The sequence below is a fragment of the Nerophis lumbriciformis genome, linkage group LG14 (assembly GCF_033978685.3).
Source record: "Nerophis lumbriciformis linkage group LG14, RoL_Nlum_v2.1, whole genome shotgun sequence".
NCBI classification, from domain to species: Eukaryota; Metazoa; Chordata; class Actinopteri; order Syngnathiformes; family Syngnathidae; genus Nerophis; species Nerophis lumbriciformis.
Genome location: NC_084561.2, coordinates 32,361,324 through 32,376,169, shown reverse-complemented (window position 1 = coordinate 32,376,169; position 14,846 = coordinate 32,361,324). Strand labels below are relative to the sequence as shown.

The 14,846-nt window shown below is 45.3% G+C and overlaps 1 pseudogene; it reads left to right on the top strand.

The window, feature by feature from the left end:
- The first annotated feature begins 10,225 nt into the window (after nucleotides 1-10,225).
- Nucleotides 10,226-11,950, top strand: LOC133616859 (uncharacterized; annotated as a pseudogene).
- The last annotated feature ends 2,896 nt before the right edge of the window (nucleotides 11,951-14,846 follow it).

The window sequence follows — 14,846 nt, the reverse complement described above, 5'->3', positions numbered from 1 at the left end:
ATAATAATTATACACTACTGTCATCTAGTGTCTCAAATCTGCAACTACCTTCAAATCTACTTAGTTTTACTATCATAGTAATAAAGTATTAGTAATAAAATGTATTTTATTACCGCGCTCATCCTACCTGACTACTGGACACTCTCATCACTGATAAATAGCACCGTGGGTAAGTTAGAAAGTGTTTTACTGTATTTATTGATAGGCTTGAATAAGTCATAAGAAGTATCAATAATTATCAATATAGATCAATATAAAAAATGTTTAGCATGATATAGTTTTCAGCGATATCAGCCAGCCCTAATTTGGAACATGTGATTTTGTAAGGTTTGCAAACACAAACAATGAGCTTTTTCTCAAAATGACTTTGTTTTTTTTTAATCTGCAAGCAATAAAAGCCTTGCTTCGGGGATACATCTTGAAACAAAGACGCCAGATGTCTACATTTAATTGTACTATTTATTAGTGAATTCTACTTGGAACATGTGCTTTTGTAAGGTTGGCAAACACAAACAAATAACTTTTCCTTAAAATGACAGTACTGTGCAAAGAATCTGCAGAAAACGCGAATAAAGCAATACAAGCGTTGTTGCAAGAATGACTCTTGAACCAAAGATGCTAGATGTTTACATTTACCTGTAGCAATGTATGTTAGTGAATTATACTTGGAACAGGTTCTTTTGTGAGATTTGCAAACACAAAAAAATATTTTTTCCTCAAAATGACAGATTGCTGCGATGAGGTGGCGACTTGTCCAGGGTGTACCCCGCCTTCCGCCCGATTGTAGCTGAGACTGCGATGAGGTGGCGACTTGTCCAGGGTGTACCCCGCCTTCCGCCCGATTGTAGCTGAGATAGGCTCCAGCGCCCCCCGCGACCCCAAAGGGAATAAGCGGTAGAAAATGGATGGATGGATGGAAAATGACAGATTGTGCTTGGAATCTGCTGAGCACGCGAATAAAGCAGCAAAAGCTTTATCAAGTCCTCTTACCAGTGTCCGCGGTCCTGTCGGCTTGGTAGGCGGTACGTCCCTCTAGCTCAATCAAAGTCATGAAGCAACAGGTATTCAGGGCCCTCTGTGTGGACATTTGTCGTCGAATCTCGTCCATATTATTCCGGATTGACCGAGCATTGGAGAAAAAGATGGTGGGAAGCGGTGGTCTGAACGGGCTAGCCTTTAGCCTTACCCAGACGCCCCCTCGTTTACCTCTCTTTTGCCTCCAATCACAGCGCTTTCCACTCCAGTCTGCTGCTGCGGGTGTCCATGGGTGTTGTCTGGTGATCTCCGGAGGTAAGAAGTCCTTGGTTGACCCGTGATGTACTCCGTTTTTGAGTTGTAAAAGTTCAGTCCAACTATATTGCGGTGCAAGGGTGCCAAAACGTTGTTAAATTATGAACAAAACCACCAAAAAAAGTGTAAAACCTACAGCAGTGGTATGAGCTCTGGGCCGCTGTGTCTGTGCGTGCCACCACCTTGAAAGCAAAGCAACTGCTCATTTGTGATGCCAAAAATGTTGTGTCTCTGGCTTTGCCACCGGGCAAAAGGATGACGGGAGTGTGCAATGAATCAAAGGAGGTGTTGGTGAGGTTTGTTGAACAAAGAGTCTTCTTTTGTGACAAGCGGTTGTCACAAAAAGCAACAAAGAAAAATGGACTGTGAAGTTAAAAATAGAGCACAAACATTTCAATTTAAGCTAGACTCGGGAGCACAATCCAATGTGACTTCTTACAAGCTACTAGAAACCATGGGAAAAATGAAAACAGACTAACAACAGTAAAACTGTATGCATATGCAGGAAAGAGGATACATGTGATGGGAGTATGCAACTGGACAGTATAATACAAAAAGAAAGCAATTGTTTTGGAGTTTGTGGTAGTAAAACCAGATGCTATACCACTACAGCAGCGTTTCTCAAAGTGTGGGGGAATAGAGACATGACAGGTGGGGCGCGAGGAACGGGAGGACATTTCACTTTAATTATTTTTTTTTAAATTATATTCTTAGATTTTTTTTTTTACTATGCTTTCATTTCCTATACACACTGTAAATCACTTTGTGATTCTGTCTGTGGAATCCGCTATATAAATAAATGTAAATTACTTATTTTTCCTGTAGGCTTTACATTTTTCGGTAGGAGCGAAAGTTTGACAGACATAGCAACAGTAACTAATGGGGGCGGGGCTAAGCGGATCAAACTTTCGCGCGGATGGGTAGCAGGCTAATGTGTGGACCACAATTACACAAAATAGATACATTTGTGACTGGCACCTCAAAGGTCGTCGAACCAGAGCCAGAGCCAGCGCCTGCAGAAAAACAAAAATCTGACGGGCCTAATCAACCATAAAGCCAACCGAAAAGAAAATATGATGAAGGGTATCTTGCTCTTGGATTCACGGCAGTGGTGGTGGAGGCAGAGGAGAGACCCCTGTGTGTTCTGTGTCTAAAAGCGCTAGCAGCAGACAGCATGAGACCCAACAAATTAAAGAGACACCTCGAGACCACACACCCCAATCACGTCAATAAGCCACTTGATTTCTTTCAAAGAAAACTGGCAGAGTAGCGTCAACAGGAGAAGCGCATGGTAAAAGCTACATCAGTAAACAGTAACGCTCAAATGGCTTCATATAGAGTTGCATACAGAATTGCACAATGCAAAAAAACACATGTTATGTCCTCGGTTTCACCTATGTGCTTATTTAGGTGTCTTAATTTAATAATAATCAGGCAACACGTTTCAACTCAATGCCTCGGATCGCTCCCGTTTATTAACAACTTCGAGAGTCCAAAATCTCCCTCCCTCCCGTGACGTCACACACTGAACACATGCTACGGTGGCTCGGACATGACAAAACAGTACATGACACCTCACACAATTGCTGAGCAGCTCATTCTCCCCGCTGCAATAGACCTGGTGTCAGTCATGCTTAGTTATTTTATTTATTATTGAACTTGATGCAAGTTATACCACAGCTGCACAGTTATTTTATTTATTATTGAACTTGATGTTATGTTATGTTATTGAGTTTGAATGTATACAACTTGATGTTACTTGATGTTCAATAAATTTTAAAATGTTAAGCTTGGCATTAGCGTTCTGTTGGGGCGATGGGGGCAGGTGGGGCTTGAAAACTCCCCCTTGTCCAAAGTGGGGGATGACAAAAAAAGTTTGAGAACCACTGCACTACAGGGACTGAAGGTGTGTGAAGAAATTGGTCTCAACTAGAGAGTGGATACACTGGACACAAGTGACATTTTTAAAGAGTATCCTGATGTGTTCGGGGGCCTAGGTTGCCTAGAAGGAAAACACAGCATCTGGATTTATCAGAGCGTGACACCCAAAGTGCACCAACAAAGAAAGGTATCTGTGACACCTAGAGAAAAACTTAAAACAGAGGAGGAACCCACTCCATGGGTCAATCTTATTGTGATTGTTGAGTCAAAATGTAAACTGAGAATCTGTTTGGATCCTCAGGATCTCAACACAGCCGTCATGAGAGAACACTACCAACTACCAAATGTAGAGGAGATCATGGTTTTAACTACCATTGAGGAGGCCAAGGTCACGTCCTCAGTATTTTTTTAGGTGACAAGAAGAAGATGATATGACTGACAGCAAATATACTTTGTGTGGGACATTGTGTGCGCTGTACATCAATGTGGTAGATCATCCTCTCCTAATAAACAACCTTTGGTCATGCACAGCTGAACCCACTAGAACGCCAGACAACATAGTTACAGAATGAAGTCCACTTTTACTTCTAACATCATCCTATCAGTAATGTTCTGTCAACATAACCCGAAATTATACGGAAGTATCTAATGTTGGTTTCACCTCATTGAAATTGATATGAAGCGCTGTCAGTATAAAACTGTCATGTCAGTCAGGTGCTGCCCCGCCCTACACACAGAACATGTGTCAAGCTTCGCTATCTGTGGGGTCGGGTGGAGGCGATTTGTGTGAAGAAGCTCATGTCAAATGTACATTTTTGAACGACAAGACGCTTCATTTGAAATTTTCCCCAAATGTATTCCTTGATATGTTGATCTCTGTCACTAATTCGAATATTCACATACATTTCTCCTGTTACTTCCGGTGGCACTATTTTCACGTGTGACTAGGACATGCATTTCAGAAGAGGTTGAAGTCAGTTTACATTTATGTTTTAATGACGTTGAAATTGTTTAAGGTGTTTAATATGCTTAACTTCAGCATTTAAACTCTAAATTTTTTAAGTAGATGATGCCAGCTCTCGCCTGTGCAGTTTTAATACTCCTTTTGGACATTATAGGTTTCTCAGACTGGCTTTTGGAATCAACTCGGCTCCAGAAGTTTCACAGGACAGTGAAAAAGCTATTTGAAAGAATTAAAGGTGGTGAAACTTACATTGACAGTATGCTGATCTGGGGCAGATTAATTCAAGTACTACAAAGGGCCTATTTGAAAGAATTAAAGGTGGTGAAACTTACATTGACGGTATGCTGATCTGGGGCAGATTAATTCAAGTACTACAAAGGGCCAGGGCGAAAAACTTAAAGCTGAACAAAGAAAAATGCAAGACATGCCTTGAAGAAATTTAAATACTTGGGTAAATTATTCTCAAAGGATGGGTTAAAACCAGATCAGAGCAAAATCAAAGCAATAACAAGAAGGCCTACTGCAGAAAGCAAGTAAAATGTCAAAAGATTTTTAGGCATGTTCACTTATCAGGCAAAGTTTATTTCAAACATGTCACAACATACTGAGTCACTAAGAACACTTATTCAGGATGATGCGGCATGGCAGTGGAAGGAGGATCATCAAAAGACTTATGACAAATTGAAAGCAATGCTCACTGAAACACCATTACTCAGGTACTACAATGTAAAGCTACCATTAACAGTGTCAGTAGATTCATCAAAAAGTGTACTTGGAGCAGTATTATTGCAAGCCGAAAAGCCTGTAGCTTATACCTCGCGTGCGTTGAATGAAACTGAACAGCGTCACGCACAAATAGAAAAGGAAATGTTAGCTATCGTATTCGGAGCTGAACGGTTTCATCAGTATATCTACAGAAGAGAAGTAGAAGTACAATCTGATCACAAACCGCTGGAAGTTATAATGAAAAAAACACTAAGCAGCGCACATGCACGAATACAGAGACTGTTAGAGACTACTACCAGGTAAACATGCATTACGTGTCAGGAAAATACATACACATTGCATATGCATTATACAGAGTTTACCTGCCAGTGACAGATTCAAAAAGTAGAAGCTCAGGTTCACATTGTGATTTTTAACTTTCCCGTGTCAAATGAAAAGCTCAACTCAAAGAGACAATCCTTTTAGGATGGCCAGAAACAAAGAGTCAACTGGTGAAAGATACTATAACATACTGGAATTTCAGAGAGGAAATATCAGCTGTTGATGGAATTCTATTTAAAGGATAAAGACTCATTGTTCTCACAAGTTTAAGGTTGCTGAAACTTATCCACAAAGGTCACATTGGGATTGAAAGTTGCAGACGCCGAGCAAGAGAAGTACTTTTCTGGCCAGGTATGTCACTAAATATCACAGACTTAGTGAGCAGTTGTGATGTGTGTTGCACATATCAAAAAAGAAAAACAAAAGAGTCACACTGTACCTGAAAGACCATGGCAGAAAGTGGGTATTGACCTATTTACATTTGACCATAAGGAGTACTTGCAGTTAGTGGATTTCTCAGTTTATTGAAGTTGAATGGCTCAAATCGGACACAAGAAGTGCAAGTGTTATTGTACATTTGAAGTGACAATTTGCCAGACATGAAACTATAATTACAAATAATTACAGTTCAGCTCTGCCAATGAGTGGGTCTATTCAGGTCTATTTTCATACAAAAGTCGCACCGGATTATATGGCGCATTAAAGGGGATTTGTTTCTAAATTCAAAACACTGTCTTGTGGTCTACATAATGGTGGTTCTTTGGTGGAAGTGTTGCATAGATTATGTTTTACAGACCATTTTTAAGGAGCTTTCTGACAGTCGCTTCAAGATGCGCCGTTTTGTGGGCAGTCTTATTTGCGTGGCTCACCTTCGGCAGCGTCTTCTCCCGTCATCTTTGTTGTAGCGGTGTAGCGTGCAAGGACGGGGCTGGAAGAAGTGTCAAAAGATGGAGCTAACTGTTTAAATGACATTCGGACTTTACTTAAATCAACAGAGCCTCCTCATCCGTATGTCCCGTGAAAAAACGTCCGACCGGAACCCTCCAATAACTTAAGTTTTGTGGGTGAATAATGTAAACTCACTACAGTTTTTAGCGCTCTGATAGCTAGTCTACTGACAGATATAAGTAAGAACTTTACACTACTTTTTATTAGAAATGGCAACAAAGGAAGATGAATACCACATAAGAAGATAGAGAAAAAGAAGAAGCGGTGTTGGCACGGACTACAATGGCGGACCTGGGCACATTTTCAGGACTTATGCAGATCCCAAATTCACATCAACAGGTACCAGAAGGTAAGAAAAGTTGATTTTGCATAATATTGTGAAATAAAAAGCCAGGTAGTATGTCTGCTCATAGGTGCCATTTTGCGCTCCTTATACACGCACCATAATAATACTCGTATGTTTAATGCGCCGACAATCCATCAAGCGGTGCGGCTTCATAGCTTACCGAAGTCTTATAAAATAAAAACATTTTGACATATTATTGAGCACCGTGTGTAATGTTCAATGGAACATTTAAAGTTTTGGTGTTATTTACTGGCGTCTTCTTGGCTGAATAAGACTCTGAAATCCATGATCCGTAAGTTTGTGCACGAAGATAAGCCTAATTGGGATAAATGGTTAAATCCTCTGTTGTTTGCAGTGCGGGAGGTTCCACAGGCCTCCACGGTGTTTTTCCCCTTTGAGTTATTGTTCGGCAGGAAGCCGAGCAGGGTTCTGGAACGAGTTAAGGAAAGCTGGGAGGAAGGTCCGAGCCCCAGCAAAAATGAAATTCAATACGTCCTGGACCTGAGAGCAAAACTCAACACACTGGGTCACTTATCACGTGAGAATCTGCTCCAGGCCCAGGAACGTCAGCAGCGCCTGTACAACAGAGGAACGCAACTGAGACCATTTTCACCGGGAGATAAAGTGCTTGTGTTGCTTTCAACTTCCAGCTCCAAATTACTCGCCAAGTGGCAAGGGCCCTTCGTGGTCACACGACGAGTGGGTGATGTTGATTATGAGGTGGTGTGTTATGACCGGGGCGGGGCGACACACAAATCTACCACCTCAACCTCCTTAAATTATGGAGGGAGGCGGAGCCTGTTTCTCTGGTGACGGCAATAGAGGAGAGCGAGGAGCTGGGTCTGGAGGTTCCCCGTTCCACCCAGCCCTCTTCTCTCGTCTGTGATGACTAGCTCACACCGTCCCAGAGAGTAGATGTCGCCACGTTGCAGCGGCGTTTTGCCTATGTGTTTGTTCTCCCCCCTGCCAGTCCACACAAACCTCATTCAGCATCACATTGAGACCAGCCCGGGTGTGGCGGTGCGGTCTATCGGCTACCTGAACACAAACGCAAAGTGGTTCGGGAGGAATTTAAATCTATGCTGGAATTGGGATAAATCGAAGAGTCACACAGGGCTTAGTGCATCCCCATAGTTCTGGTGGGTAAGAAAGATGGGTCTGTACAGTTCTGTGTGGATTACCGAAAGGTAAATGATGTGTCACGGTTTGATGCCTACCCAATGCCCTGGGTCGACGAGCTCCTGGATCGGCTGGGCACTGCTCGCTTTTTCACGACACTGGATTTAACTAAGGGCTACTAGCAGATTCCCTTGTCTCCAGAGTCCAAGGAAAAACGGCGTTCTCCACTCTGGAAGGTTTGTACCAATTTGTGACACTTCCATTCGACTTGTTCGGTGTGCCCGCCACGTTCCAGTGCCTCATGGACCTGGTGCTGCGTCCCCATGCTGCATATGCTGCCGCCTACCTGGATGATGTCATCATCCAGAGTGGTAGCTCGGCGGAGCATGTGCAGAGGGTGGGGGAGGTGCTCAAGTCCCTGAGACAGGCAGGGCTCACCGCCAACCCAACGAAGTGCGCAGTTGGCCGGAGGGAGGTACAGTATCTGGGGTACCACTTGGGAGGAGGGCAGGTGCCTCCGCAAGTAGACAAGACGGCAGCAATTGCGGCCTGTCCGACTCCCAAGACAAAAAAAGAGGTGAGGCAGTTTTTGGGGCTGGTAGGTTACTACCGGAGATTTATTCCCCAGTTTGCGGACCTGACCAGCCCACTAACTGACCTCACCCGAAAGGGTGCTTCAGAGCTGGTCCGGTGGATGGGGCAGTGCCAGCAGGCGTTTAAGACGGTTAAAAAGGCAATTCTGTTTGCAGGCTAACGCATATGGCAGAGGACTTGGGGCTGTTTTGTCCCAGCAGGTGGGGGGCGTTGACCGCCCCGTGTTGTACATCAGCCGGAAGCTCTCTGACCGGGAGGCGAGGTACAGCACATGGAGAGGGAGTGCCTCGCCACCCGGTGGGCGGTCGGTGCCCTCCGGTATTACCTGCTGGGGCGCTCATTCAAGCCTCCGCTTGGACCACAAACGGATCACCCGCTGGTATCTAGTGTTACAACCCTTCAACTCTTCTCGGCCTGAGTCTGGTGGTGGAGGTCTGTGGAGGAGGGCGTGGTTTGCGCACCTGCTGCAGAGGGGGTTTGTGGGAGATCGGCTTCAAAGTACAGCTGGCAGGTGATTCGATTCCCCCAGCTGTGGCTGATCATCTGTCATTCTTATCAGTAGCGGTTGGGACACGCTGGAGAGGCAGGCTGGGACACACGCTGACACACACGCTGGAGAGACGGAGAGCGGAGCAGCAAGACAGACGGACAGCAGGAATCAGAGACTGAATAGTCGGGATGCTGAGTGCTGCCACGGCGTGTGTGAGCATATTAAAGATTGTTAAAACTAAGACTACCTGTCCTCCAGTGCGAGTCTGTCGGTGTCAGGGGAACCCATGGGAAAGGAACTGTCACAGTCACTTAAAACGGCGGCTAAACTACAAAGCTAAAGCTAGTGAGCACAATCCATACACCCACAACACATCTTATCTGCTAGTGTAGTTGTGAACATTATCATCGATATAAAATAAATTTACAAACAGTGGCCGCAAGCTCGTCAAGCTGAGAAAAACAGCAGAGCACACCTTCCTCTTCACAATAGTCTGACTGCACTAACAAAATAAAGGCTTCAAAAAAATACCTTACACAAGCACAACACTTATTGATATATTTACACAATTATTATGCTTTGACCTCAAATACTGGTCAAAACCAAAGATGTATTGTACAAAAAGTTGTGAGGATTTTTTGTTAATTAACATTTTATTATATGTTATTTTACACATTAAGCACACATTCCATGGTGGTAAAACAAGTGTAAAGGGTAAAAAACTGAATCAAACACAATTAAAAAAGAAAAACTGAATATTATTGTTTTATATTGCTATTGTTATTTAAATGTATTGTTATTGCTATTATTATTATTATACTATGTGTGGTTTATTTGTTACTAATTTATATCCAGGTTTTTTAAACTATATTTAAAGTTTAGTTTTGGTGGTACAATACTCTTGCTTTCAAATTATTAAATAATCGTGTAATAATTGTGATTCAAATATCAATTGTACTAAATTGGCCCTAGTGTGTGGATGTGAGTGTGAATGTTGTCTGTCTATCTGTGTTGGCCCTGCGATGAGGTGGCGACTTGTCCAGGGTGTACCCCGCCTTCCGCCCGATTGTAGCTGAGATAGGCTCCAGCGCCCCCCGCGACCCCAAAGGGAATAAGCGGTAGAAAATGGATGGATGGATGGATGTGTGTGTAGTTGCTTGCAACAGGGACGTGTGATGCGTTCAGTGCAGTAGTGTTGGTGTAGTGGTGCTTGTAGGTAGTGCATGCTGCATGTCGCATGTTGCTTCTGCTTGTTACTTTCTGCTCTTAGCTGCTGCCACCGGATAGCCCTCTGTGTCTGAGGGTAAAAAGAGGAGCCGAGCGTGTAAGTCTTTTCAGCCGGTACATAGCCTCTCCACCGCCAAGGCCCGTACATGCCTCCTTGTGGCAACACACGGTAACTGGTACCTTACGGTTCCAGGCTAAGTTGTACGGGATCTCGAAGCAGCAGTGGGCCCTAGAGACGCGGCATGCAAGACCACCAGTGTGTGGAATTGCCTTGACGCCCGTTAACCACTGCCCCAGCTATGGTTAAATAGCTCCAACCATGGGTAAAATAGTGAAGTCCCCAACGCTGAACCAGGCGGAAAATGGTGGCTATAATAGTGCCAAAACGGCTGGGAAGGCGGAGAAAGGGAGATGTGCTTTGTGGGTGCACAATAGGCGGCCCTCCAACAGACAGGAGCTCCGGCAATCTCCTGTAACTGTGGAAGAGTGTCGGTCGTCTTGGTTCTCCCTCGCCACTGGAATTCACTCTTTTACAGTTGAAACAGCAGTGTACCCCATAGATGCGGTGCACAGCTCCATCTGCGAGTGGACACGCCCTGGCGCCCGTCAACCACTTTCCCAGCTATGGGTAAATAGTGGGCAGATGGGGCTCCGCCATGGTAGGCAACCTATCTAGGAGAAGGTCACTCCGAACAAAAACCACAGAAGTTGCTCGCGCCTGGCTCCACACCACATACCATCTGAAGGTGTTCAGCAAGGGCGGATGAAGGCTTTAAGCCTGAAAAAGCCAGAGTATGGCTGTGAGGAGTTGTGCCCCACAGTCATTGTTAATGCCCAAATAAAGCTTCCATGGAGACACAAGACACCGGTAATCCTATACTTCCAGCGACGGCAGTCTGCAGGAGCCACGCAGCGGGGGTTGGGGGTGTGTGAAGGGGCGATGTCCAATGCACTCTTGCACTGTAGGATGCCATGTATTATGGCAATCTACAATGCAAACACAGTGAGGGAAGAGGCAAGGTTGGATGAACTGGCACACTGTGCCGAGGAAAGGGTAGTTAAGATCCTGGCAGTCCAGGAGCATAAGAGTGTACACGGACCAGCCAATTAACTATCGCAGAGTGAAGGGGTGCATTTCCCTCACCTCATCTGCATGGCATAATGATGCCCAAGCAGCAACGGGTGGCGTGGGACTCATGTTAAGCACCCGAACACACGTAGGGTGCAACCACACACCAACAAGATCCTTAGTGCCGATTTTGAAGGAAATCCAGTATCAACACTGTGCTGAGGAAAAGGGAGTGGAGATCCTGGCAGTCCAGGAGCATAGGAGAATGTACAAAGACCAGCTAATTAACTATCGCAGAGTGGGGGGAGAGGGTGCATGTTCCTCACCTCATCTGCATGGCGTAATGATGCCCAAACAGCAATGGGTGGTGTGGGACTCATGGTAAGCCCCTGAAAACACGTAGGGTGCAACCACACACCAACAGGATCCTTAGTGCCGATTTCGAGGAAACCCAGTAGCAACGGTCATGAGTACTCTCCCACCAACACGGCAGTGGAAAAGTTCTACGATGACCTACGAACAGCGATCCTACATGTGCCTGCTCACAACTTCCTGATAATCCTAGGGGACTTCAATGCGAGACTTGGACCGGAAGACGCACCCTTCACGTACCACGACAATACCAACCTCAATGGAGAACATCTAGCTGCCCTCCTCACGGAATATGACGTACTGGCCGCCAACACTCTGTTCCTTAAGAGGATGGGCAAGAGATGGACGTTCTAGGACCGAGCCACCGGTATGCGGTGCAAACTGGACTATATACTGGTAAGGAGAATGTGGAGGAAGTCCATCTTGAACGCAGAGTCCTACAGCTCATTCAACTCTGTAGGCTCTGATCATCGTGTGGTCGCTACAAGGCTGCGCTTGAGCTTGAGGGTCCCTAAGAGCGCCCCAAGGACCCAGCCCGACTGGGAGGCGTTTGTGGGAAGCCCTGAACTGCAGGCCAACTACACAGCGGGGGTGAGAGCCTGACTACATCTGCTGTCCGAGTAGGGGGAGCCAACAACCTATGAGCGGTTTCTCTCTGCTAACAAAGAGGCAACCAGGAAATGGGTGTCGACAAAGGTGAGACTCAGAGCCTCCACTAAAGCCAAACACCCAGATGTTGTCTGAGGGCGGACGCGGGTGGCAGAGGCACGCAGAAACTGTGAGAGAGAGGGGACCACAGAAAGCCGGGAGGAGCTGAACAGTGCCAAACAACAGCTGTTTAACACCTACGACAGGATATGTTGGAGAAGGTGAAAAGGGTGGAGGCAGAACATGGTGAACAGAAATACAAAGAGTCATGGAAGATCATAAACAAGATGAGTGGGCGCAAGAGGGACAGCTGGCAGGCTGCAGCCCAAAAGAGAGAGTGACCTCTTGGTTCACCCACTTCCGGGATCTCCTGGGCACCCACCCAACAGTGGACACGAACTGAAGAAGACCTGCAGTCCTCACAAATCTTGGAATTGACGATGGCCCCTTTACAGCTAAGGCATTTGCCACAGTGAAGTCCACCCTGAAGCAAGGAAAAAGTGCTGGACCGGACAGTATACCCCCAGAAGTTCCTAAAAACTGTGATTTCGACAGCATCATACTAGAGATCTGCAACCAGGCTCTGATAGATAAGATCAAGCCCGACATATGGTCCCTCTCTAACATCATCCCAGTTCCCAAATATGGAGATCTGTGTAAGCCAGACAACTGTTGTGGCTTTAGCCTGACCTGTGTCATAGCGAAGATGTACAACCACATGATACTAAACCGGATTAGGGACAACCAAAATGGCTTCAGAAAGGGAAGGACCACCGTGGGCCAGATCCTGGCCTTAAGGAGAATCATTGAGGAGGTGAAGAAGAACAACTTGACAGCATTGCTGTTTTATTGACTTCAAAAAGGCATTTGATTCAATAGACAGAGGCATAATGAAATTCCTCAAGGCTTACGGGGTCCCCCCAAATCTATTCCGGGCCATAGAGACCATGTACGAGGGTGCAAGAGCCAATGGCGTCAGCGATGAGTTTGAAATCCCTGCAGGGGTGCAGCAGAAAAACACTTTTGCCCCCTTCCTCCTTATCTTAGCACTGGACTACGCGCTCAGGAAAGCCATCAACGGACGGGAGCAGGATATTCTTCACAATTACACCAAGGAAGTCTAAAAGAAACCCTGCCGTAGCCCAGGCAGAACTAAACTACTTAGATGACATCTGCCTGATGTATGACTGCGTGGAGCAGGCACAGGAACTCCTAAACAGAGGGGAGGTGGAATGTGCTAACGTTGGCCTCAGACTGAATGTAAAGAAGATTGAGGTAATCACCTATAACTTCCACATGGACCACCCACCAATTACAACATCAGATGGCAGCGCTCTGCGAGAGGTCAATGACTTCAAATACTAGGGTTCCTGGATGACAGAACAGGACCTTAAGGTCAGGAAAGCGCTAGCGTGGAGGGCCCTGAATGTTATGTCAAGAGTGTGGTGCTCGAATCTCCCCCGACACATACTGTAAAGCTAAGCCTATTCTACGCCACTGTGGAGTCTGTCCTCCTGTATGGCTGCGAAATTTGGAACCTGACACAGACCCTGCAGAAGTCCCTAGATCAGGGGTCTCAGACACACGGCACGTGGGCCAATTGCAGCCCGCGAGACTTTATTTTGCGGCCCGCACCTTAATATGAAAATGTAGTGTTAGTGCGGCACGCAAGATTTATATGAATGGCGCTTGACAGCGTCATACTTGCCAACCCTCCCGATTTTTCCGGGAGAATTCTCACAAATTTCTGCCGATTTTCACCTTAACAACAATATTAAGGGCGTGCCGTGATGGCACTGCCTTTAGCGCCCTCTACAACCTGTATAAACAGCGTGTCAGCCCAGTCACATGTTGTATGAGGTTTCTACAGACATACGTAAGTGACTGCAAGACATACTTGATCAACAGCCATACAGGTCACACTGAGGGTGGCCGTATAAACAACTTTAACACTGTTACAAATATGCGCCACACTGTGAACCAACACCAAACAAGAATGACAAACACATTTCGTAACACAACATATACACAACACATACTTGCCAACCTTGAGACCTCCGATTTCGGGAGGTGGGGGGTGGGGGGTGGGGAGGCGTGGTCGGGGTGGGGCGGGGGTGTGGTTGGGGGCGTGGTTAAGAGGGGAGGAGTATATTTACAGCTAGAATTCACCAAGTCAAGTATTTCATATATATATACAGTATATATATATATATATATATATATATATATATACATATATATATATATATATATATATATATATATATATATATATATATATATATAATAAAATATATATATATATATATATATATATATATATAGCTAGAATTCACTGAAAGTTAAGTATTTTCTTATATATATATATATATATATATATATATATATATATATATATATATATATATATATATATATATATATATATAGCTCCATGCGGACCTGGAGGGGGCGTGGCCTCCAGGTCCACCTGAATTTCGGGAGATTTTTGGGAGAAAATTTGTCCCGGGAGGTTTTCGGGAGAGGCGCTGAATTTCGGGAGTCTCCCGGAAAATCCGGGAGGGTTGGCAAGTCTGACACAACAGAACAAATACCCAGAATCCCATGCAGCCCTAACTCTTCCAGGCTACAATATACACCCCTGCTACCACCAAACCCCGCCCCCCCAACCCTGGCGTTACCAGCAGGACCCATATTGTGAGAGCACTGTTCCCAATGGGGACAAGATGATGATGCTGGTGTATCCTGGCGCACCTCGGCTGCCGAGATTTAAAGGGCATGGTGACTATCTCAAGTATTCTGAGTGGAAGGAGCAGATTAAAGGTCTCCTGGGCAGCCAGGATATACCAGA